Source organism: Equus caballus, chromosome 28 (genome assembly GCF_041296265.1).
Source record: "Equus caballus isolate H_3958 breed thoroughbred chromosome 28, TB-T2T, whole genome shotgun sequence".
Classification (NCBI taxonomy): domain Eukaryota; kingdom Metazoa; phylum Chordata; class Mammalia; order Perissodactyla; family Equidae; genus Equus; species Equus caballus.
In genome coordinates, this window is record NC_091711.1 from 40615732 (window position 1) to 40639565 (window position 23834).

A 23834-nucleotide genomic window follows, 5' to 3' on the forward strand; every position below is an offset into this window, starting at 1 on the left:
TGATTCCCAGGCCTCATCTGCGCTGTAGCTTTGGGTGAGAATCTCTTTTTTAAAAGCTCCACCGTGATTATGATGCACCACGTAGGGGAACTATTGGAAGAGATGGTCTCTAAGGCCCCCCTCCCCAGCCTCAGTTCCTGCCTCTGGGGCAGGCCATGCCCCTGGGCTTCCGTATGCCTTCCTCACTGCTGCATCCTGAGCAGGCAAGTGCTCCTGGCCTCCGAAGGCAAGGGCGCTGGAGCACAGTAGGTGCACAGGGAGCGGGGGCCCTGTGTGGCTGCACAGACCTGCCAGAAACGCAGAGGAGCCTGGGAGGGGCCCTGAGCAGGGCAGCCAGGGCTGTCCCTTTCCTCCTTTCGCCTCTCCCTCCTCTTCCTCCTGGCTCTGCCTTCTCCCTGCTTCTCTTCCGTAGCAGCCCCCTTGTCCACGGCCTTGTTTTACACTCTCTCTGCCTTGACTTCCTTCTCTCTTGCCATGGCTCCCGCTTTCTCCTCTTTCTGTCCACAGCCCCCTCTCTCTGGGAGGCTTCGTAATTTTGACCCCACAGTTGGTTGTTTCTGTCTCTCAGTGTCCTTCCCCTTCTGGGCCTCTCTGCCCCTGGCCGGCTGTCATCTCTCTGTCCTTGCTCTCCCTCTCTCTCCAGCCCCTGGCTCTGCCCTCAAGGTCTCCATCTCTCTTGGTCTCTCTCTCCACGAATTTCTCTCACTCTGTCCCTGCCCCTCGCCCCTGGCCATCCCTCACCCGCCCTGCCCCTGTCTACCTGGAAATGTGAGGAGGCTGCCAGGGGGTGGAGAGTCCTGGGAAAATGAGAGAGATGGGGAGAGGCGACAACTTAGAGAAACCAAGATTTGTGCAAACGATTGCAGAGTGGCTCTTGGGGCTGAGCGCGCTGTGCCTCCTCTCCTGACTGGCAAGGCCCTCCCCGCCTGGCTCCAGCTCAGGTTTCCAGCCAGCTTCTCCCCAGGCCACCTTGCCCGGCCCTCCACCATGCCCTGGTCACCCTGCTGCCCCCTCAGTCCTGTGCCCAGCACCTCATCTCCCTCTTCTTATTTCCAGCTTAATTGTTCTTGCCTTTGAGGCCCTTCCCCCACACAGTGTCTTGGAGGGCACTGTGTCTTGAGGGCCACTGTGTCTGGGGGCACAGGCAGGACATAAGGTGGGAGGATGGGTTCAAGCCTCCCTGGACGGTCCTCACTGAGTCACAGACAGAAGGATTTGTACCTTATCCCAGGGCAAGAGGCAAAGGTTGTCGGGATATTGATGGTAGAGCAGGTGTTTGTGTCTCCTTCATGCATGAGCTCTCCAGCACCCAGAGAGCCAAGATGATTTGCTCAAGGTCACACAGCAGCCCTGCAGAATTGGGGCAAAGCAGGCAGAAGGTGGAAAGTGGAAGTGGAGGGGGAAGGGGAAGGAGAAATTGTCTTGGTCCAGAAGCCAGGGACCTGGGACTCTTCCACCGACTTCCAGAGGGACAGGGGCCATGCTCTCCTGCTCTGGGCCTCAGTTGCCCCATCTGAGCAGTGAGGGACTGGCCTTGAGGCCTCTGAAGCTCTTCCCACTCTCAGTGTCTAAGCTGGCAGGGGTGAAGGTGGGCTGGGACAGAGAATGAGGGGATGGTGGGCTTTCACTCAACAGACCAGTTCCTCCTTTGTCCTCCAGGCTCAGAGGATCAAAAGAGGCCATGGGTAGGGGGCCGGCCCGGTGGTGTAGCAGTTAAGCATGCACGTTCTGCTTCGGCAGCCCGAAGTTCGCAGGTTCGGATCCCAGGTGTGGATGTGGCTCCACTTGGCAAGCCATGCTGTGGTAGGCGTCCCACATATAAAGTAGAGGAAGATGGGCACGGATATTAGCTCAGGGTCAGTCTTCCTCAGCAAAAAGAGGAGGATTGGCAGCAGATGTTAGCTCAGGGCTAATCTTCCTCAAAAAAAAGAGGCCATGGGCAACTCTTGTCTCTCCTCAGTGACCTGCCCAGACAGGTGGTGTCGGGCCTCCAGTCCTGTTAACCCTCTCAGGGCCAGGGCGGGGCCAAGGGCCTGAGCTCCCAGCCTCCCCTTGTAGGAGCCTCCCTGGGGGCCAGAGACATCAGGCTGGCCCCAGGGAGGCTGGTGACCCTGGGTCGCCCACATTCCGGTGGAGAGGGCTTCTGGCTGCCAAGGCCTGGCCGAGAGCTTCAGGTGAGGAGCCAGAGTCAGGCTTCCCGGGAAGGTGGGGTGGTCCTGCTGTACCACCCTGGGGACTTCATTCCAGGAGCTCCGTCTGGGCTGGAAGAGCCCCTGTTTTTCCTAGACTCTCTCTCTGTGCCCACGCCCTGCAGGCCCCATGGCCCTGGGTGTGGGGACGCGCAGAGGAGCAGCCAGGAGAAGGGTTAAGTCAGGAACTCTTGGGATGGCTTTGGCCACGGCTATTCCTCCGGGAGAGGAGAACAAGGGGCCCATTCTGTGTGTGGGAATTAATAGCAAAGAGTCATCTGGGGTGTCATTCAAGCCCTGATCAGCTCCCAGAGGAATGCGAGAGAGAGAGAGAGAGAGAGAGAGAGAGAGACAGAGAGAGAGACAGAGAGAGAGACAGAGAGAGAGAGAGAGAGAGAGTGAGAGTTGGGGGCTGAGGGGGAGTTGAGAGGCTTGAGGCAGAGATGTCAAAGGAAGGGCATCAGGGTCCGGCTGCTAACAAGAGCCTGCCCTGGCGGGTGGGCCCACGGCCCTAAGACAAGAGTCCTGCTTTTCATCACAGATGTACCCCTGTCCCCAATCGGGATGGAGACCCCCTCCTGTCATTCCTTCACCAAGGGTCTCCCCCTCTGTCTTCCCACTTTCCTAGGATGTCTGCACCCTCCACCCCCGTGTGACTGTCTCCCCTGAGGCCTGGAGCCCAGCCCAGGCTGTGGGCTTGTCAGGGCCAGCCAACAGGCCTGCTCTCCTGGGTGCCCCTGTCTGCTCCCATCTTTGCCTGGAGGTCCTTGGTGTTCCCTGTGGAAACAGGCCTGAGGCTGGCACTGTGGAGTGCCAGCTTGGACTCCCCAGGTGTACTCTCTGACTCAGAGTCCAGTGGCCTAACTCAGGTCCAGCTCAGCCACGTTCCTGCCCGGGGACCGCAGGCACCTTCAGCTGCCTGCACGCGGAGGGCACTGGGGTACGTCAGCCGCCACAGGGCCTCAGCCTCCCCAATCTGTGTCTCCCTCAGCTGTGGCCTGTGGGTGAGGTCCTGCAGGCCTCCGGAGATATCTTGAAGGTCGCGGCCTAAGGAAGGGCCTTGGCGAAGCTCCAGGTCAAACTCTTGGTTTGTGGCTGTGCAGGCTGAGGCCCGAGTGGGCACCCGCCTGCCCCAGGGCCTTCTACCTCTCAGCCCAGTGCCCTAACTCTGCCCCGCCGAGGGCCTCCCAGGCCACTGAGCCGAAACCTGCCTCGACTACGCGGGGCAGAGAGAACTAGAGCCCCCGGCGGGTGCAGAGGATGGGGCTTCTGGTCCGGTCAGAGCAGGGCGTCTGCTTTCTGCCTGCGTGAGCTGGGGCAGAGCTCCTGCCTCGCTGAGCCCAGAGCCTTGTCTGTAAAATGGAGCCATCATACACTCCCCTGGCAGCTTTGTTGCGAGGCGAGAGAAGGGAACAGGTGTAAAGGACCTGACACAATGGCAAACCGCTGAGCGCTCTTGTTATTATTATTGTGATTATTATTATTATTATTGGAGGTCTGGGCAGCTTCCATGCCCTTGGGCTAAAAGGCAGCCGGTGCACCATTTGACTGTCTGAATCTGTGCCTGGCAGCTGGTGCCCTCCTGGGGGAATCTTAGGAATCTCCTCGGTGCTCCTCGGCTGTGGTTTCGGTGGAGGTGATTCGCTGGCCCCCAAGCCTCCCCTGTGCCAGCATTCTTTCCACACCTGGTGACTCATCCTGCTGGTCCTGCTGGCACTCGGTGCCTTTCCCCCTGACAACATGGTGCGGGGACAGAGTGAGCAGCCACTGCGGGGCCTCTGGAAAGCTCCAGGCCTCAGTTTCCTCCCCCAGCCTTCCTCACCAGGTAGACTCTGGGCATGTCGAAGCCTGAGGGATCTTAGGGGCTGTCCAGCCGTGGCCCCTCACGGCACAGAAGGAGAACTGAGGTCTGGAGGAGAGGTAGGCCTTTCCGAGGTACTGAGGGATGAACAGAGCTTGCAGGCCCCTCTACATCAGGCTGGAGCCTGGACTCCTGGGTCCCAGCCTGAACTCTGCCTCTGGGAGCCAAGTGCACCTGGATAATTCCTTACCCCTGCCTGGGATGGGGACAGGATCAATGGAAAGGAAAGAGATGGAGCCTTTGGAAACTGTAAAGTGCTCTGTATTTGGGGGGTTATCAGGAGGGTCACCTTGGGATCTCTCATGAACATGCTGGCCCTCTGGCCTAGAGACCCTGGAGGAGGACGGCAGGTGGGCCAGGCCTGTCCCTGTGTTTCTCTACTAACCCCTTATAGGGGTCTAGGGTGGCTAGTGCCCCCAGCCCAGAGGCTGCTGGACAGAGGCCCCCCCCAGAGGAACAGACTCAACATGGTGAGAGGTGGGGCAGCCCAGGGCTCTGCCCAGCTTGGGAGGTGTGGCAGGTGTTTGAATGGGACATTCTCCAACGTCCTCAACGTGAAGGGTGGGCTGACGCGGTCCTGCTGTCTCTCTGCTCTATGTTGGGTCCCTGCCCTTGAGGAGCTCATAGCTGGTGACCTTGGCATTCATTCTTTTAGCTCTAGTTCTCAGCATAGTGCTCTGCATATAGTAGGTACTCAGCAAACGTTTATGGGATTGAATGGGGTGATGACACTGAGGCAACCCTGCTGCCGGCAACACGAAGCGTGCGGGTGGAGGCGAGGTCTGCGTCCTGCCTGAAGCAGAGCAATGGACGGGAGGCAAGTGAGGAGAGACGGCTGGCAGTGGGCCCTGCGGCCAGCGAGGGGGCGGGAGGAGGTCAGAGAAGGACTGGGAGTCGGACAGTCCCCAGTTCACTGCCTCCCTCCACAACCTCTTGCTTGCAAGCTGGTTCTCTGTCTGAGCCTCAGTTTCCTTACCTGTCAAACAGGGATAAACGGACCTATTTCATGGAGTTGCCATGAGCTCAGGAGAGGTAACACATGAGCACATAGTAGGCTCTCATATACGCAGGACGCTCAAACAACGTGACATGAACAGAGATCTTTGAAGAGAACAGTGTAAATTATAGAAATATTTTATAGACAGTTCACAGATACAGAAATGAATATGAGTTGCATTGTATCAGATTCAGAGAGGCAAAGATACATTTTGGGGGGAATTCATGAATTTATTCGTTCCATGGACAATGGAGCACCTGAGCACCTGCCCCATGCTGGCTGTCTGCTGGCCACCAGGGACACAGGGAGGAATCAGGCACTGCCCTCAACCTTGAGGTCCATGGTCCCGTGGAGGAGGTAGGTGGACACACACCTAATTCACAGCTCCCAACAGTGGCCAGCACTGGGTGGAGACAGCTCTGGGGGGCAGTCTTCTTAACCTTTGGCAGGGGGCACTCAGGGCCTAGAGGCTTTTTATTGGCCCACAAAAATGTTTGAGAACCAAAGAAAAAGCACAAGCTTCAAAGTGTGTGATGAAAACAGCAAAATAGAAATTAATCAAAATTTCAAATGAAAAATCACAAAAATCCTTTACAACCTGTTTATAGCCAAACTATTATATTTAGTATGTGATAGAGGTACCTTTTAATATGTTGATATGATGTGGGGTTAGTCTGGCACATACAAGGGTCTTATGAAGTGAACCTGTGCACCAGGGACTGAGGGTGCTCAGCAAAGGGGGCTGAGCCTGGGGCAATCAAGGAGGGCTTCCCAGTCTAGGTGATATTTGGGTCAAACCTTAAAGAGAGAAGGATTTGAACAGAGAGAGAAGTAGGTTAACGGTAACTGAGGGAGGAGATGCATGAGCAAAGGTCCAGAGAAAGGAAAGCATATGGGGAATTTGGGAGAAGTGTAAGATGTTTGGAATGCTATTTTGGACTTATGGTATGGAGAACAGGAGAGAGGCCAGAGTGACACTAGAAAGGTTGACAGGGGACTTTATCTTAAGGGTGATAGGGAGCCATGGCGAAATGTTAAGAAGGAGATGGGAATGGTGACATGGTCAAACTTTTTTATTTTAAAGTTCATTCTCAAAGCATCATGGGAGAAGCATGGCCAGCAGGGAGAGGAGGGAGGTGCTGGGAGAGACTGGAGGCAGGGAGGCCAGTCAAGAGGCCAAACGTTAATCTTGGCGAAAGATGACGAGGACCTGTGCTGGGACAGGGCCAAGGCGGGGAGAGGGGAGGAGAGTAAGAGAGGCTGGGAACAGGTGGGCGTAGCACAGCTGCAGCCCCCGCTTGCTCCCTGCGGGCCCGGCACTTTCTGTGAGGTGTCTCCTCCCTCCGTCCTCACACCTGCCCTGGTGGAGAGAGAGACGGGGGGGGGGGGGGGGGGGGGGGGGGGGGGGGGGGGGGGTGGGGGGGGGGGGGGGGGGGGGGGGGGGGGGGGGGGGGGGGGGGGGGGCTGTCCTTAACCAAAATCTGCATTGTGTGATCCTCAACTAACCAGATCCTATGCGCCCTGCACTTAAAAAGGACGTCAGAAAACACAGAAGCGATAGGTCTTCATTGTCGACAAATTAGAAAATATAGAGACACAAAAAGAAGAAAGTAATATTCACCCCTAATCTCATAGTCCTGAGAGTGGGCACAGTTCAGTGTAAATGTTTCCACACTTTTATCCCTACGTGTGTGCAGCTGTGTGTGCATCTGAATGTGTCTGTGTCTGAGCTGTTAGACGCACGGCAGCGAGATTGTCTCCAAGTGGAGGGTGGGGTGCGTGTGAGCCACGTGTAGATCTGTGTGTTTGGGGTGACGTCAGCTCCACGGTCAGCAAACTCCTCTAGATTCTTACTTTTGCTCACTTGGTCCGTCAGGGTCTGAGAGAAGTGAGTTCAAGTCTCGTGTTCCCAACGTGCTTCAATTTCTCCTTGAATCTCCTATAGTTTCTGCCTTATGGGTGTTGACACTATGTTATTTGGCACATAAATGTTTATGTTTTTATGTCTTTATTATTTTTAGGTTTTAGCCTTATGAAATCCACTTTCTCATCATTTGTAATGCTTTTTGGCCTAAAGGTAGCCTGTCAGGTCATAAGGTTGCAAGCCCTGATCATCTGTGTTTTCCTGATATGCCTTTCCCATCAGCAAATGAATATACGGTGTAGATATTTAAACGTTTGAACTCCAGAGGCCGACAGAACCGAGTTGGAATCCTGATTCTGATGCTCACTGGGTGTGTGGCCTTGGGCGAGTCCCTTAATGTTGCAAATTTCCGTATTTGATGAAAGGTTCGTAGAGTTTCTGTGATTAGAGGCGAAAAGTTACTGTGATTCGATTGCAGTAAAAATAACAGGTTGCTGTGAGTGGGCATCCACTGTCTGCAGGGTCTTGTGCTGTGCAGAATGCAAGGATTTCTGAGCAGCCGCTTATAAGATCTATGAGGTGACGTTAATGTGCAGAACTATGTGGTGCCAGGTGGGGCTCCGACTTCTACATGAGTGGCTGGGAGAGGGCCTCCTAGAGCCTGGAGGACGGCAGCAGGAAGGGGCTTTGAGGAAGGATGCTGAGGGAGGGGAAGCTGGGGCAGCACGTGGGGAGGACCTAGCTGGTGAAAAGGAGTTGGGATGAGCACGTTCCCCGCAGGAGGCGGTCCTGACACCGTGCGTGTGCACACTGGAGGATGGAGGAAGAGTCGAGGATGGGGAGTCTGCAGGGCCAGGTTGTGCCAACTGGGAACTATGAAGGGTTTTAGGGCCATGGGGCACTACAGAGCATTTGCAAGCTCACTGTGGCCAGGGGTTAGGGGACAAGACTAGACGTGGGAGAGCAGGGTCCTGGCCTGGGGAGCTGGAGAGGAGGGGTCCCACCAATGAGACCCTAGGATAGAAGGAAGTTAGTGACTAATTGGTCTGTGTAAGTGGTGGGGTGAGGGGTTGTTAGGCAGAGTGGGGATAGGAGGGGTGATACCAGCACCTGAAATGAAGAAATCTGGAGCAGCCCCCCTCCAAGTGAGGGCTACGCACTGGCACACTCCCAAAGTGATAAGGTCAGGATTTAGGTAAGTACAGGACTTAGGTAGGTACAGACTTTAGAAACTCGTGGAACAATTGGACATAGCTGCAATTTCCAAGAGTGTGATCAGTTTTTAGTAATCCATTTTATTGTATTTTACAAAAGTATTGGTCCACAAAGGATTGGTTCTTTACAAAAGTTTGTCCTGCCTTCCACTGTGCTGAAGTGCCAGCCTAGAGGGACAGCTGGTGTCCAGGGAGGGTAGCGAGCCGGTCAGAGAGGGACGTGGGCAGGCGTGTGGGTGGCTGTGCACGTGCCCAAGGGACCCTGGGATTATTTGTGGGGTCAGAGGGTCAGAGCTATCTTGGAACACTGACCATAGACCCCCACCCCATGGCGAGGGCCATCCTCCTCCAGCCAGTCACTCAGCAGCTATTTATTGAGCACAAACCATGCTCCAGGACAGGCGCCGTAGCACGTGTTGTGAGTAGAGGAGAGAAGCCAGATCTGTCCTTGTCCACTGGGAGCTGACACCCTCTCACTCCAGTCCCAACTTGGGGGGTCAACTTAGCTCTGGGGCAGGGCCAGCTAGGGGAGCAAGGAACAACCTTTCCATCCTGCTTGATCTATCACCCCCGATATGTCCCACCCACACGGAGCCCCCAGGAAGGGCCTGGCTCGGGGCAGAGGCAGTGGAGGGCAACGGACAGAGCAGGCTTGAGTCAGCCGCTGTGGTCCCAGCTCTATCACTTCTGTTTATGCTGTGGTCCTGGGGAGGCCCGCCACCTCTCTGAGCTCCAGCTTCCTCTTCTGCACCGCGGGCATCCTGGGGTCCTTCATCCTCACCTCGCAGAACTGAAATTAAAATGACACCCTGACTAGAAGGCGCTTTGGAGAGGGAGTGGGCTGACTTGGGATCCCCGTTGGAGCTCTCAGCGTGCATCCTGCTCCTGTCTTCTAGATGTTCTGGGAAGCCGTAGGCTCCAGAAACCTGGAAGGAACTTGGATATTACTACTTGCAAGCGCTCCATTTTTCAGTGAATAAATCCAAGAGGTCCAAAGAGGGCAAGAGATGTACCTGAGGCCACCAGGGGTGAGCACAGAGTGGCAACGTGGACCTGGCTCCCGACTGGAGGCCCAGCACACCGTGCCGGTGCCCCAGGAGCCTGCGGGAGCAGCGCCAGCACCTGGACAGCAGGGACTATGTGTCTGGCAGGCCCTCTGCCTCTTGGTCATTGGGTCTCCTGTCAGCACCCACCCAGGACGGTGCCTGGGTAGGGGCACCTCCTGAGAGGGCAGAGGGCAGAGGCAGGGCAGGCTGGGTGACAGGGCAGACCCTGAGGGGCTGGCTGGGTGGGCAGCTGGGGGAGGCCGGCAGGCAGGAGGGGGCACTCACCTGCAGGGTGCGATGTTTAGGGACAAGAGTCCTGACGTGTGAAGATGAGCCAGAAGAAGGAAGGGCCCTCTCAGAGGAGGTGGGGGAGCTGCAGGGGCCGTGGCTGAGGGCAGCCTAGAAGAACAGGAGCTCGGAGGGACCTGGAGAATCTTGTCAGGCTGGGCTCAAACCGTGGAGCAGCCCCCTTGCCGCCAAGACCCCCTTCCACGAGGAAGGAGGAGGAGGCAGGAGCAATGCCTCTGGGCCTCTGGGGGCCGGGCACAGGGCCTTGGGCCCCACTGTGCCTTGCTATGCCTCGCATGGCCCGCGGCAGGCCCCCTAAATAATTGCTGAGTCATGCACGGTGAAGAAACCCGTGCCTGAGAGAGGGCGGCGGGAACTAAACTGGTTGGAGCTGTGGTGGTTTCTGTCCCAAGGACGCTGAAGTGCGGACTGTTGGCTGCCCTGTGACCCGTCAGCAGGACTTGAGCCCCACTCAGAGGCACTGGGGTCTGCATGTTGCCCACTGCCCTTTAGGGCCCTGCCCACATTCCCCTTCATCTCCCGACCCACCCTCCTTGACTCCCCTGCCCCATTTCTAATGAAGCCATTTATATTTTATGGACCCTTCTGATCTCCTTCACATCCCTTTTGGACCCAGGCAGAGAGCACCCCAGAGGAAAGCAAGAAGGTTATTCTTCCTGTTGTCGTGTGAGATGTCGGTCAGCTCCTGGAATGGGGGTGGGGCGGGGCCTGGGGTCCAGACCACTGGGAGGCATCGGGTTGCAGATACCAGGTGTGACCAGAAGTTGTGACCAGGGGACCCAAGCTCTGGAGAGGAGATGGCACAGCACACAGGTTAAGAGCAAGGTTCTGGAGTAAGTTTGGGCGTGCTTAACCTCTCTGCACCTCAGTTTCCCCATCTGTAAAGTGGGCAGAATTACAGCGCCCCTCTCAGGGGTTAATGTGATCCAGGAATAGCGTTTAGCACAGCGTCTGGAACACCTGAAACACCCTTTTAGCAAACGCTTATTGAACACCTACAGTGGGCCCTCAGACTATATCAGTGAGCTCTGACAAAAACACAAGTTCCAGTCAACGGAAACAAACTAAACCCAAAATAAGTTAATTGTTTATGGTGCGATATGGGGGGAAGTGGAGCAGGAAAGGGGTGTCAGGAGGAGAAAGGGAGTGGCTCACAGTTGTGAGTGCTTGAGGCAGGCCTCATGGAGAAGGTGACGCTGAGAGAAGACCTGCGTTGCTCAGGCAGTTAGGTGTATGGGTGTCTGGGAAAGAACATTCCAGACAGAGGGAGCAGCCACGGCACAGGCCATAAGGTGGGAGTGTGCCTGGGGCTTTCGAGGGACAGGAGCAGTGGGGGAGGGGGACCTGAGAATGGCCTGAGGGGCCAGGCAGGAGCTGGGAGACCAGGGAGGAGAGGCCGCGGAGGTCCTTCAGAGGACAGGTGGTGGCCCCGATGGCCAGGGTGGCCCCGATGGCCAGGGTGGCGGCATGTGGCAGAGAGAAGGAGGCAGGTTCCTGCTTGTATGTGTTTCTCCTGTTTAAAAGTTATTATTTTTTAATAGCTTTATTGAGGTATAGTTGACATTCAATATACTGCACATATTTAAATGTGCACTTGGGTGAGTTTTGACATGTCCGAATACACACATGAAACCTTCACCACAGTCAAGAAAATGAACATAGCCATCAGCCGCAAAACTTTCCTCCTGCCCCTTGGTCATCCATTCCTCTGCCCCTACCCATCCCCAGGCACCCCATGATCTGCCTTCAGTTCCTGGAGATTAATTTGCATTTTCTAGAGTTATGTCTAGATTGAACCATACGGTATATAGTCTCCCTTTTTTTTTTGGTTTGACTTCTTTGACTCAGCGTAATTGTTTTGAGATTTATCTACGTCGTTTGTGTGCATCAATAGTTTACCCTCCTTACTACTGAAAAATATTCCATTGTACAGGTAGACCACAATGTGTTTATCCATTCATCTGTTGATGGATGTTTGAGTTGTTTCCAAATTGTGTCTGTTACAAATAAAGCTGCTGTGAGCGTTGATGTACAAGTCGTGTGGACATATCCTTTCATTTTGACCAGGTCAATGCCTAGGAGTGGAGTGGCTGGGTTGTATGGTAGGTGTATATTTAACTTTTTAAGAAACTATCAGAGGCCGGCCCCATGGCCCAGTGGTTAAGTTTGTGCACTGTGCTTCCGCGGCCTGGGGTTTGCCGGTTCGGATCCTGGGCGCGGACCTACACACTGCTCATCAAGCCATGCTGTGGCGGCATCCCACATAGAAGAACTAGAATGACCTACAACTAGGATACACAACTATGTACTGGGGCTTTGGGGAGAAAAAAGGAAAAAAAAAAAAAGAAACTATCAAACTGTTTTCCAACGTGGTTGTACCATTTTACCTTCTTACCAGCAGTGCATGAGAGTTCCACCTCCTCCACAGCCTGGACCACACCTGGTCTGTTCAGGCCTTTAAATTTTAGCCCTCTAGTAAATGTGTAGTAGTGTCTCGTGTGCAGTGGTTTTAATTTGCATTTCCCCGGTGACAAATCATCCTGCACATCTTTTGTGGACTTATTTGCCATCTGTTTATCTTCTTTGGTGAAGTGTCTCTTCAAATCTTTTGCCCTTTTTTTTTTTTTCTTTTTAAAGATTGGCAGCTGAGCTAAAAACTCTTGCCAATCTTTTTTTTTTACTTTTTCTCCCCAAATACCCCCAGTACATAGTTGTATATTTTAGTTGTGGGTCCTTCTAGTTCTGGCATGTGGGATGCTGCCTCAGCATGGCCTGATGAGTGGTACCATGTCTGCGCCCAGGATCTGAACCGGTGAAATCATGGGCCACCAAAGCAGAGCGTGCCGACTTAACCACTCGGCCACGGGGCCGACCACCTTGCCCATTTTTAAAATAGGGTTGTTTTCTTATTATTGAGTTTTTAGAGTTCCTCATAGGTTCTGATCGAAGTCCTTTATTAGATGTACAATTTGCAAATGTTTTCTCCCGGTCTTTGGCTTGTCTTTTCATTCTCTTGATGATGTCTTTCGAAGACTAAAAATTTTTAATTTTGATTAAGTCCAGTTTATCAATTTTTTCTTTTATGGATTGTGCGTTTAATGTTATATCTAGGAAATCTTTGCCTAACTAAGGTCCCAAAGATTTTCTCCTAGAAGTTTTAGATTTCTGGATTTTAGGCCTGTGAACCATTTTGAGTTACTCATTTATTGGTTTTTTGGGTATATTGTGTGAGATAAGGGTCAAGGTTCATTTTTTTGCACATGGCTATTCAATTGTTTGAGTAGCATTTGTTGAAAAGACTCTCCTTTCCCTGTCGGCTTGTCTTTTGTGCCTCTGTTGACAATCACTTGACCATATGTGCGGGTCTGTTCTTAGGCTCTCTGTTTTTCCGTCTGTCTGTCTTTACACTAATGCCGCACTGTCTTGATTATTGTACCTTTATAATAAGTCTGGAGATCAGACAGTATAATTCTTCCAACTTTGTTTTTTTTCAAAATTGTCTTGGCTATTCTAGATTCTTTGCATTTCCATGTACATTTTCCACTCAGCTTGTCAATTTCTCCCAAAAACCTTGCTGAGATTTTTGTTAGGATTGGGTTAAATCTACAGAGCAATTTGGGGAAGAATTGCTGTGTTAACAATATTGAGGGGCTGGCCCTGTGGCCAAGTGGTTAAGTTCGTGCACTCCGCTGCAGGCGGCCCAGTGTTTCGTCAGTTCAAATGCTGGGTGCGGACATGGCACTGCTCATCAAACCACACTGAGGCAGCGTCCCACATGGCACAACTAGAAGGACCCACAACTAAGAATAGACAACTATGTATGGTGGGGCTTTGGGGAGAAAAAGGAAAAAAAAAAAATCTTAAAAAAAACAACAAAACAACCCAACATTGAGTCTTTCAATCCCTGAATGTGGATATCTCTCCATTTATTTATATCTTCATTAATTTCTCTCAGCGATCTTTTATAGGTTTCATCTTTTGTCCAATTTATCCCTAAGTATTTTGTATTTTTATGCTAGATTAAGTGGTAGGCTTTTTACTTTTTTTTTTTGACTTTTTAGTTTGAAATAATTTTAGACTTAGAGAAGAGTTGTAAAGGCAACACAAAGAGTCCCTGTAAATCCTTCACCCAGCTTCCTCCAATGTCCTTTTTTTTGTTCCAGGATGCAAGCCAGGACCGCATATTGCATTTAGTTGTCTCGTCTCCTCCCATCTGTGACAGTTCCTCCGTCTTTCCTTGTGTTTCATGACCTTGACATTTTTGAAGAGGATGCATTTTTGATCAAGCATTTTGTAGGATGTCCCTCCATTTGGGTTTTTCTGGTGTTTTCTTGTTATTAGACTGAAGGCATGGATTTAGGGGAAGAACACTACGTAGGGGATGTGCCCTTCTCATCGCACGATACAGATATGCCTTATGATGGAGATGTCAACCTTGACCACTTGGTTAAGGTGGTGTTTGCCACGTTCCTCCCCTATAAAGATACTATTTTCCCTTTTAATCCTCTGTCTGTTAGGAGTGAGTCACTAAGTCTGGCTCACAATCAAGGAGAGGGAAATTCAGGTCCACCCCCAGCACCACAGGGTTTATTCCAGCCTTTCCCCATTGCTTATTTGTCATTTCTTTCTCTGCCAGTGAGAAACCTGGCTCTCATTATCTATTGTATATCTACCTATTTATTCAAACTTAGCGTATATGTAAAGTGGCCTCAGAATTGCTAGCCCACGCCTTGTGAGAAACAAATTTACCAACCAGCATACAGTATTTGTATATGGTTATTTTTGTCTTTAGCTTTACAGTATCTAGTAAAAACGCCACGCTACAGTTATTCAGGTCTTAGCCTTTCTTCTCCACCCTCTTCAGTGTCATGATGTCATACATTTGTAATGCATTTATCCCTAAGTATTTCCTATTTTGTGGTTTTATTTTAAATGATATGTAAAAATTTTAAGTTTCTGATTGTTTTTGCTAGTACATAGAAATAGAATTGATTTTGTTTTTTGTATATTGACCTTGTATCTTGCAACCTTGCTAAACTCACTTATTTTTTATAGTAGCTTTTTTGTAGATTATTTAGGAATTTCTATATAGATGATTACGTTGCCTGTGAATAAAGATAGTGTTATTTTGGGGCTAGCCCAGTGGCACAGCAGTTAAGTGTGCACGTTCCGCTTTGGCAACCCAGGGTTCGCTGGTTCGGATCCCGGGTGCAGACATGGCACCACCTGGCACACCATGCTGTGGTAGGCATCCCACATACAAAGTAGAGGAAGATGGGCAGCAATGTTAGCTCAGGACCAGTCTTCCTCAGCAAAAAGAGGAGGATTGGCAGCAGATGTTAGCTCAGAGCTGATCTTCCTCAAAAAAAAAAAATATATATATATAGTGTTACTTCTTCCTTTCTAATCTGTGTGTCTTTTATTTCATTTTCTTGCCTTATTGCACTGGCTAGGACTTCTAGTACAATGTTGAATAGAAGTCAGAGTAGACATTCTGAGTGTGTTTTGAAAATAAAGCTAACAGGATTTCCTAAAAGATTGGAATTTAGTGATATTATGAATGTCTACTTTCCTCTGTTGGAGAAAGAATTGGTGCCCACAGAAGGGGCCTCGGGCCCCAGTGGGGTGGTGGGGATGGTTTATGGGGAGCAGGGAGCAGTCAAGGTGTTGTCAGGAGGCCCCTGTAAGAGGTGGGTGACAGGAGACTTCACTATACATCTTCCTTCTTCCAGTCTGGGCTTAAATGTGACGTGATTAAGGATTCCATGTGATCTTTGTTTAGGAGGGAAGACAGGCTAGAGCCAATTTCGAGATTGGCCCCCAAATAGACCGTTTGGCCCTCCTCTGTCCTTAATGCCGGCTCCTAGTTTTGAGCGTCCATCCCCAGCAGTTGAGCAGGCAGGAAAGATCCCTGCATTTGGAGTATGGAGCCCTGGGCTGGACACCAGGCTCTGCAAATGCCAGGTGTGAGCAGAGGGGCGGCCCAGCCCCTGCTGCCCATCTTTTGTGGGGTCATGATATGAAGCTCAGGGTGGCTGTGAGCAGCCACAACAACAACAACAACAACAGTAATAATAATGGCCACACCTACTGAACTTTACCATGTGCCAGGCTCGGTTCTAAGTACCTTATGTGTATCATTTAATCTTCCCAAGTACCCTGTGAGGTGAGTATTATTGTTACTCTCATTTTACTAACAAAAAGCTGCGGTGAAGTGATGAAGGAGGGCGTCTGACTCCCAGCCTCTGCTTGAGCTTGTGCAGCCTTCCCAGCTCAAGCATCTCCTCCCCTCACAGCTCTCCCCTGGCCGTCCTGCTACCTGCCCAGCACCAGCAGCATTAGGCCCACTTCCCTGGGCTCCCACACACCCGCTGCCTGTGCTTCTCCAAATTAGGGACTATGTCTTGCTCATCCTCGCACCACAGCATCCAGTGAGGGACTCAGCACCCATGAGGGCATCAGCGAATCTCTCTCGCCTTGAAAGCACAGCTCAGGCATCAGCCTGGGTCGCCATCTTGTAGACCCAACTGTGGGCTCTGGCCATACCCTTGGGGGTCACCAAGAAGAAGGCCTCCTGCAATGAGGCCATCACTCCGGATGAAGCCCCTGGCCTGAAGGCATCTTGGAGCCCTTTCCTCCCTCTGCGCCACCACCAGCCGTCCCCAGGATGCTCCAGGAAGTGCTGTGCATGACACCCGCCCCCACCCGCCACCTCCCAGAGAAGGGACCATTGTGTCCGAAGGGTTAAAGAGGGATGCGAGGAAGGGGCCCTTTAGCCATGATGCCCTCTGACCTTTCATAAATCAGAGGGGCTGGGGGGCGAGGGAGCTGCTTGGCAGGACTTGGTGGGGTGGGGGCTTAGAAGCAGCTGCGCGCGACGTTGACATTGTTCCCACCATTCTGAGTGCAACAAATCCCTCTATTGTGTTCCTGGTTTATCTGGTTCCTCTTGTTTATTAGCAGGGCTCCTTTGGCAGTGCTTCCAGCCCTGGGCGGGTGGAAAGAGTGCTGGCACGCACCGTGGGGGGAGGGGGCCGGGAGGGGGCCGCCGTCAATGCCCGCATTGTCCCCGCGCTTTTTGTTTCTACTGTAATGACATGTTGGAAGAGAGAGAGGAGAAAAAAAAAGACGCGAGTTGGGGAGGGAAGAGGAGGGCAGAGAAGAAAGAGGGAGCAAGGGCCTGGTGTGGATTGATGTCTGGGCCTGGGCGGATGTGCCGGCAGCTGGGCGGCCGGGGGGCTTGGGGGGTGGCGGCACGAGGGGCCATCCAGCCCCCCACCCCAGCCTCTGCTGCCTGGCACCAAGTCCCCCCACCATCCTCCTGCCCTCCTGGGGCAGCTGTGGGGCCGTGTGAGTGGGGCAGGTGCCAGGGTCTGGGGTTCTCATCCTGATATGCCCCTGCCTGGCTGTGCCACCCAAGGCAGGCCACTTAGCCTCTCTGGATCTTGGTGCCCAAGGTCTGTCCTCCCTAGTCCTGGCTCTGTATTTCTGAGCCTAGGGCGGAGTGGGAACTCACACTGGGACAGACAGCCTGGCACTGCCCCCAGAGTGACAGTGCCCAATGCCAGCTTGGCAAGGTGGGCCTCATCTCCCATCCAGGCCTGGTCCAGACAATGGAGGGGCAGTGAGAGGAACCTGAGCAGGGGAGGGCGGGATGTGGTCCCACCTGGCTGGGCTGGGTCTCTCCCTCATCAGATGGGAGACTCTGGGGCCTTCCAGGTCTGGCCGTCCGGGCTGTATCGAGGGGGCTACTAGGTTGGGGGTAAGAGCTCAGGGCACCTGAACGAGGAGTGAAGCCCCCGTAAGATCTTGGGGCTGGTAGGCTGGTGGGCTGGCAGGCCCTCTGAGGCCATGGGCCTCTCCCTGCCGCTTCCTGTAGGCCTCTCGGTAGCACCAGCCAACAAGCCATCCACCTCTGCTGGCACATCTCCAGTGACACGGAGCTCCCGCTCCACACGCAGCTCGCCCCGTCCTTGCCAGTCCAGACTGTGGGGAAGTTGTTTCTGAAATCTGTCTCCGTATAGCTTCTGTCTTTGGTTCCAGTTCTATCCTCGGACCCACATGGAACAAGTTATCCCCCCCAAGAATCCGTCTCCTCACCTGTCAAATGGGAATGATAGGCCCTGCCCTCCGGCCACGGAGCGGAAGCCGTCGTGTGGATCCTGTGGAAAGTTCTCCAGGTCCTCCTAGGCTTCAGCTGGGGTTTCTGTCCTTGGGAGAGGGGAGGACCGTTCCTCCTGTGAATAAAGGCAGCCTTTTCTGAGAGCATTGGCTTAGGGCGAAGGGCCAGGATTTGGTCAGGGTCAGGGCTCAGGCCATAGGGGGTAAAGGTTCATTCTGGGAGAGGGTGAGGGCGCAGCCTGGGGTCAAGATCAGGGCTCAAGCTCAGACAAGGACAAAGCTTCAGTCTGGGGTCAGGGTCGGGGTTGTCTAGGGTTTGGAATAGGGCTCAATTTATAGATGGTTTAGTCTGGACTTAGGATATTGGCTCAGGCTGTGACCAGGATAGGTGTTCATTTTTGGAGTCAGGATCAGCATTCAGTCTGTGGCCAAGCTCAAGACTTATAAGCACTCATTTTGGGCTTCGGGTCAGGCCCCTGGCTGGGGTCGGGGCCAGGCCTAGGCTGTCACCCAGGTTTGACGGACGGTCTCTAACTAGAGTCAAGGCTCCCTCTGTGGCTGGGCCACGGTCAGGGCTTGACTGTGATGCGGGTCAGGACTCAGTTTGAGGCTGCATCGTTGACTATTAGGTGACCTAGGTTGGGGCCAAACCCCTGAGTATGCGTTTTTTGCATCTCGCTCCCTATTGGCCCAGCTCTCCAAGGGCAGGCTCGGGTCTCTGGAAGTTGTCACCAGAGCTGAAGCGCCGGGTATGCTAGGAGAGCGCAGCAGAGAAAGAGATGAAGCAGGGGGCACTTCTGTCCAGGGAGCCTGTGGGAGGAGACCACAGTGTGGTGTGTGTGAGGGGGAAGGCTGGGGGTCGTATCTGGGGGAGCAGTTGGCCTCTGGAGGGCAGAATGGCCTGCGGCAGGTGAAATCCTGACTCCTCAGGAACGTGAGAACCAGGTCACTGGCCTCGGGGTTTCCACCAGATTCTTGGGGGTGGTTTGCTGATGTGGAGAAGATGGCCAGGTTGGGTGAAGTGGGATGGAGTGAGAGACGGTGGGAGAGGGTGGGAGAGGGAAGAAAGAGCCATCTCAGGGGCATGTGGTCCTTCCTCCTGTGCAGATATGTCTTGTATGGTGACACGTGAACGTGTGTGTAGACATGGATGCATGCGTGTGTGCTGGGAAGGTGTCAACAGGGACATACTCATGCCTGTGGGCATGTGCGTGTGGATGCCCCTGTGTCTGGGGCTGTGTTGGTCCCTGCACATGTGTTTGGGGGCACGTGGGCAGGGTCAGGATGGCGGTAGGATGACGTCCTCCCCCTTCTCCATCCCTCCATCCCCACGCCGCTGGGGCCCCTTTCTTAGCCCCCATCCTCTGCATCCCCTAAGGGTCCTGGCCATCCCCACGTGACTGGCCTCTGAGTCCTGGATGACCCATCAGCTGGGAGCCTGTGACCCACTGTCTGGTAGTGGGAGACGCTCCAGGAGCACCCTCTCTGGAACAGTCCGTGACCTCTCCAAGGACGTCCATCCTTAGGAGGCGGTGGAGGAAGGAGACTCTCAGGTTATGGGTCATGGTTATGACCCCCATGGACCACGCACCCTTCCTTCCAGATCGCCTGAGCACAGCCTAAAACTGGCACCATTCACAGAAACATTCCCAGGGCACTAGACCAGCCCAAGTCAAAGACAGAGGGGTCCCGTGGGAGGGCAACGGTGGGTGCAGGGTAGGGGCACCAGCCAACGTCAGGCAGTGGTCAGGGAAGGCGGCATCCCCTCGTCACAGGGGTGGGCCCACTGCCGCAGATCCTCGGTGGCCTTTTAAGAAGGTCAGGTGGGATCTGAAGGTTTGCTGCTGCGCCCCACTCCCACTGCCACTGTTCACTTGGTTCTTTCTGCTGTCACCATCAGGGGCTAAATGGGGAGATGCCCCTTCCAAGCCTCTCCCCCGTGTACTCTCTGTGCCTGCCGCCTCTTCTTTCTTAGCACCCCCACCCTACCGCTGGGGTTTCTTTCTGGTCTGAGGGTCGCTGCACACTCCCTTACCTCAGGCTCAGGGTCATCGTAGGGTGTCAGCACCAGAAGGGACCCGAGTCCCACGCCTGCACATATGGTCGAGTGTGAGGGCTCCTCAGTGTGTGTCACGCCTGTCCTTTCACTCACAACCATCCGCTGAGCCCTACTGTGTCCCGCGTCCCTGACGGAGCATCCAGGGCTCAGAGGACAGTCCTCAGGGAGCCCACGGCTTCTGCAGGACAACAGCCAACAGGGAAGGCCGGGCTAGGGGAGCGCCCAGCTGGGGAAAGGCAACCTTGAGCCGAGGTGTGTAGATAAGGAGGTGGCTGGGCAGGGTGTGTATGTGCCGTGGGGGAGCGGCCCAGAACTTGCTGATAAGGAGGGAACTTGGCCACGGGGCTGCCTTTGCCAAGCTCTTCCTCATGATTTGGTGAGAGGGACTTTGGTTGAAACTGTGTAGTTTTGGGGTTAGACCCAGATGGGTTGAGTCTTGGCTCTGACACTGTCTAGCCCTGTAACCTTGGAGAAGCTCATGAATGTCTCTGAGCCTCAGTTTCGTCATCTATAGGAGAGGATAATGGCTTCTGTCTCCTGGGGCGATGTGAGAGTCTCGCCTCTCCCATCTGTTAACCTGTGCCGTAAACTGCGCTACTCCAGTGGGCTAAGCATCTGTCTCTGACTTCTTTGATTGTGCATCTTTCTCAGTAAAAATGTGGGGGCACACAGTCCCCAAATATGTACAAGTATTCCTCGCTATCAGGATCCCTTGGGCTCCTGAGTTTGGATGGCAAGAATCCAATGCCAGGTTTGGTTATTGAGGCCACTATTGAAATACATTTTGTTCCTCAGTTTTGGATCATGAGAGATATAGGAAAGAATTTCTCAGTACCTATTCAGTTCCTAAGTCAGATCCTGAGGCATAACTTTTTATTTATTTACAAACTATATACGTGTACTTCGGTATTAAACATACACAAAGTCGAAGTTTCAAAATAAGGGGACTGAAAATAAGAATGGAAAGACATGCTAATATTTTCTTTCGGCACCCCACTGTGCTTCTCTTGGGGTGCTCCACACTCAGAAGATTCCTGGGCTGAGACGGGGGGTGTTGCCGCGGAAGGATGCATCCAGAGTGGGTGTCCCAGAGGGTCTGAGGGAACCTCGTCATCGAAGCCATTTGTTGACCAAAAACACGCCTCTCTGTGCACCTGTCCCACCCTCACCTGTGCTGGGTCTGGGGCGCCAAAGACAAGGAGATGCGACATCTGCCTGACAGAAGTCGGTGTGGTCTGTTTATCTTTGCTATTATTCACACCAGGGTACACAGAAAGAAGACTGTTTTCTTAAAATCTAAAAAGAACTTCCTCGAAAAACTATCTGTGCCTGGTGCCTCCCCCGAACCCCAGTGGTAAACTGTACATAAAATTTTCATCATTTTTAACTGTACAGTTCACTGCCATTAAGGACATTCATAGTTTGTGCAGCCATCGCCACCATCCATTTCCAGAACTTTTCCATCATCTCAAACGGAAACTCTGCTCCCATTAGACACTAGCTCCCCTCTCCCTCCCGCAGCCCCTGGTGAACACTGTTCTGTTTTCTGTCTCTATGGAGCTGACTACTATAGGTGCCTTATATGAGTGGAATCATACACTGTTTTCCCTTTGTGTCTGGCTCCTTTCACTGAACATAATGTCCTCAAGGTTCCTCTGGGTTGTAGCACATGTCAGAAGCTCCTTCCTTTTTAAGGCTGAATAATATTCCATTAAATGTATGTACCACATTGTGTTTATCCGTTCATTTGTCAATTGACACTTGGGTCGTTTCCACCTTTTGGACATTGAGAATAATGCTGCTGTGAACACAGGTGTACAAATACCTGTTCGAGTCCCCGCTTTCAATTCTTAGCGCCTTTTATAGAGAGAAATCTTTGGCAAGTTTTCCCATGGTTTTGGGGTCTGGCGATCACAGTTTTATAAATTACAGCATGCTGTAAGGACTGTCTTGGGTGATGTGCGAGCACGAGACAACATTACAGGGCTGCAGGAAGGCAGGTGAGAGGACACATGAGGGATGACCGGCACTTAGCAGCTGACTCCGGATTCGCCAGGCCCACTAGGTGGAGGGGGGAGGGAAGGTGGTATGTCTGAGCAGGTGAGTTGATCCGGCTGGAGAATAAGGTGTGGAGGAGGCTGGGAGCGGGGGTGCAGAGAGGGCGGCAGGGACCAGACTGAAGGGCATGATTGACACTGCTGAGGAGTCTGGGTTTCTCCTGGAGGGAAGATTCTTGGATAAGCCTGAGAGGGGGCCTAGGTAAGGCTTGCTCTACTCTGGGGTCTGGCTCCACTGCTGGTGCCACATTGAACCTGGGGAGGCTGGGTGGAGATGAGGCCTCCACCCCACAGTGGGTTTCTCCTTCTTGGTGTCTCCCTGCCTCCAGCAGGTCCAAGGGGCCTGGTGTCCTTTCTGGTCCTTCCAGCCACCTGAGAGGCCTTTCTCCTGGCCACTTGGCCTCTTCATACATTTGACATTTCAAGGCTTAGCTGGATCAGGTCTCCCAAGAAGCATTCCATATGTGATCCTGTCACTGAAGACACACATGCACGCACACTCGTTCACACACTCGCTCACATGCATTCACATACACGCTCACACTCATATGCATCATGTGTGCACTTGCACACAACCACAACACACACACGTGCACAACTCACTCATATGCAGGCACACTCTCACAACACCTACTCATGCGCACAATCACACGTGCACACACTCACACACAAACACATTCACACACACATCCACATCCCCGTCCCCTACTTCTCCCATCTCCCTCATTTCCAGACTTCTCTGTTGGGGGCCAGAACTAACATACACTGAGAACCTACGGGGTGTCAGCCAGTGGGTTTGGCTCTCCCCATGTTTTCTCATGACAGTCGTCCTGGGTAGATATGGTCACCTGGTTGTACACATGCACAAACTGAGCCTCGGGGTTGACGGTCTCACAGGAGCTGGTAGGGCCAGGACCTGAATACAGGGTCCCAAGGCCCCAACTCTGCACCCTCCTTTTGGCACTTTTCATGGCCAGCTCAGTGTTTTTTCTGTTATAAACTCACTTCGTCAAGTTGACAAGACCCCCAGGGCCAGGACCATGTTTTCTCCTTCTCCTGTGTCTGCTACATGGGCTGGAACTCTGAAGATGCCCAGGGAATTCTCTGAAAACACCCATTCTGAATTCCCACGTCGGACAGCTGGTCTTAGGAGCCGTGGTTGTGTCCTTGTGCTGTTCCTTCTGCCTGGAATGTGCCCCCGTCCCACTCTCAGACCCACCTCTCAGGGCCCAGCTCTGGGGGAGACCCCCCCCAGAACATCCCCATCCTCCATGTGTGTCCCTCAGTGTGGACCTCCCCTCTCCTTGGGCCTCTTTCGTGATAGCTGTCTGTTTACGCATCTGTTTCCCCCATGCGACTAGGAGCTCCCTGGGGACAGGGCTGTCTCTGGTTCATCTTTGGGAGCCTGGGGTGCTCCTGGGGCCCACACAGAACAGATTCCTGGAGAATGAGCCTTGAATGGAAGCACCACGTAGAATCCTGAACCTTCTTGGCGCATGCCTCTGGTTCAATTCCCTGACCAATGGGCTCTCCTGCCAGCTCCTGGGGGAAGTCTTCCGTGGGGAACTCCCTTCGGGTCCCTGTGCCCGAATCTCCCATCGCCCCCTGGGCACGCTGTTCTTCAGATGCTGTGTGGTGGGGAGGAGGCGGGGCTTGGTTGGTGCCCTTGTCCATCCTGCTGGGCACTGAAGCCCTGAGTGGGCAGCTTTGGGGCAGAGCCACCAGCTTCCTTCTCTCTCCTTCATGCCTGGGGCAGCTGGCTTGGTTGACCTTGGGGACCCAGGGCCCCTTCCTTTCCAGCATGGCCGAGGCAGTAGGTACAGACGAAAGAGTCCAGGAGACCTGGGACCAGCCCTTTCTCTGTCGCATGCCAGTGGTCACTCTACTGTAGTCACGCCGCCTCTCTGGGCCTCAGTTTCCCTTTCTGAAACACCAGGGGATTGGTCTTCCTGACCCCAGGGCCCTCGCCAGCTGTGCCCTTCTGTGACTGTGGGATTCTGAGAGCAGAGGCGGGAAGACGAGATGGCCCCTCTCTCCCCACCACCTCTCCCTGTCCCCCAGGGTCACCCCAAAGCCGCCCCCTCCCCCGGCTCCCTGGAACTTCCCTGCAGCTGCAG

General features: G+C 53.4%; 2 long non-coding RNA genes across 4 annotated transcripts in view; one reads left to right on the plus strand and one right to left on the minus strand.

Annotated features, from left to right (window-relative positions):
* The window catches only part of LOC111771035 (uncharacterized), a 46697-nt gene that overhangs the window by 8527 nt on the left and 14336 nt on the right, over positions 1-23834 (plus strand). The window lies entirely within an intron of this gene.
* Positions 8187-19840, minus strand: LOC106782700 (uncharacterized). Its single transcript, XR_001379983.3, has 3 exons — positions 19637-19840; positions 17581-17717; positions 8187-8915 (listed from the first exon to the last, which is right to left on the minus strand). It is a non-coding gene; the product is annotated as an uncharacterized lncRNA (long non-coding RNA).